Raw genomic sequence first — 2042 nt, 5'->3', positions numbered from 1 at the left:
AAACATAGCTCATCCTTTCCTCTAGGGGTCAAGCTCACAAGTTTAGGGGCTGATCCAATTGATTCTAAACTAAGAACTAGAAACTAGGAAACATAACAACATGCCTCTAGAAACAAGGGAACTGATTCATTCAGTTTCAAACAACCTCTAAACTGATGAATCTCCCTCTACAAGTGAAAATCCAACATATTTACAACATAATCCATCAACATTCATCACATTACATCATAAATGTTCCATTAGAAAAGTGAAAAAGTCAAACTAGGCGAAGTTGGGCGAAAAACAGAGCAAAACTTGGTCAAACTGGCAATTTTCCCTCTATGCACCACGCCTAATTCTCTATGTGTAGCACCTATTTGGACCCACTTTTGTAGGTCTTCCCGATGTCCAAATGAGCTCTAGATGTACTTTCTGGAAAGGTTTACCTGTCTACTTTCCAACCGAAGTGGAAGTTTTCAATTTGGCCTCCATTTACCCTCCTAAAATTCCATTTTCCCAACACTGCTTCCTGTGTGTCAAAATAGGGGCAGTGAGGTCATTTTTTGAGTGCTTTTTGACCTTTTGAGGGCTCAAAACCTGCCCAAATTTCTTGTCCATAGGTAGACAAGTGTAATTTTCCATGAAAAATCCAAAAATTCTAAGATTTTAATATTTGGAGGCCTTTAGCAAAAGCATGCGCCACGTGGCGCGGCGCATAGGGCAAAAAAAGCCTGTTTTTTGTGCCAAAAATTTTCAAAAATGAAAAAAATGCTCCAAATTTCTTGAAATTTGGGCTGAGTCTTCTCTATCAAGTGTTGTGATGAGCCAAGGAAGCCTCAACCAATATCTGAAGTCGTTCATCCTCTTTTTTCCTCCTTGATTCTCTCCTCAACTTTGCTTTCAAATTCCTGATTCTCGCTTGGCACACCAAGTTCCGGGACAAGTAATGATATGACAAGTTCCTAAGCATATTCTTCTCATTCATTGCCTTCTCTAGCTTCCTATCCAAATGGATATTGACTCTTTCGAGCCATGACTCCCTATCGGCATTGATCTCTTGCTCCAAGGAAGTGAACTCCACCCTCCTCCTTTGGGCAGCTTGGCGGTTTTGCCGAATGTTCTGTAACTCCATCACCACCTGATGATCCTCAAGCTATTTGTTCCTCTACTCCAAGTATTGTATATTCCATTGGGTTCTATCCAAGTTGGTGGATAAGGCATCAATGTCCGTCTGCTGCTCCTTGATGATCTCTCTAAGGTTTTCACTTTGTGGGCCCATGTCAGTATCATCACCCTCAATGAGGATGAAATCAGTATCTCGCTCACCTGATGGTCCTTCCTCTTATAAAGGCCTCTTGCCTCAGTCCTGAACCTACTATGCTGATGAAGGAAGTGAGGTCCCTTCCACCTCAGGTGGAGATAACACTCGCTTTGCTGCTGCAAACAACTGTCTAGTACCCCTCTGATAGGAGATGAACACTGGCACACTAGCGGTCTCATGGCCCTCATGCTGATAAGAAGGTCCACCTGTCTCATGCCCAGCCTCAGAAGGTCCCTGTGAAGCTCTAAAAAACTCATGAGAGATGAAGTCATCCAAAGTGATGCCCTGTAAACCAAGCTGATGAACGACCACAATTTTGATGACAAGAAAATGATAAATACTGTTGAACTGCTGCTGAGGAGTCTTGTCCTGCACAAGAGTGGTCATCTTCTCTATGTTTCGGCATATGAAATAAGGAATGTTCATCATCCATACCCGAGTAAAACGCATCAGCAGCCTGATGTGATAAGCATACAAGCAAGAGAACCGGCCCTCACAGGTGAAATACTTCATGATGAGTTTCATTAAAGGAGCATACTCATCCTTGAGGAACCGAAAAAGAAACACTCTCTTGAGCTATCTCAAAAAACCAGGTTTGATGTAAGGTTCATAGTGCTATCGGTCAATTTTCTGCCTCTTGTTCCATGGTTCTCCAATGTTTGGTATGCCGGTTGCCAATGAAATGGTTTCTGGTGTTAATGTGAAAGTGACACCAGCAATAGTGCCTTGATCACCATGTAAA

This window comes from Pinus tabuliformis, chromosome 2_1 (assembly GCF_031772625.1).
Source record: "Pinus tabuliformis cultivar Carrire ecotype Pingquan chromosome 2_1, CPIR1, whole genome shotgun sequence".
Classification (NCBI taxonomy): Eukaryota; Viridiplantae; Streptophyta; class Pinopsida; order Pinales; family Pinaceae; genus Pinus; species Pinus tabuliformis.
The sequence above is the reverse complement of the archived record's forward strand: the minus strand, read 5'-3'. Positions refer to the sequence as shown.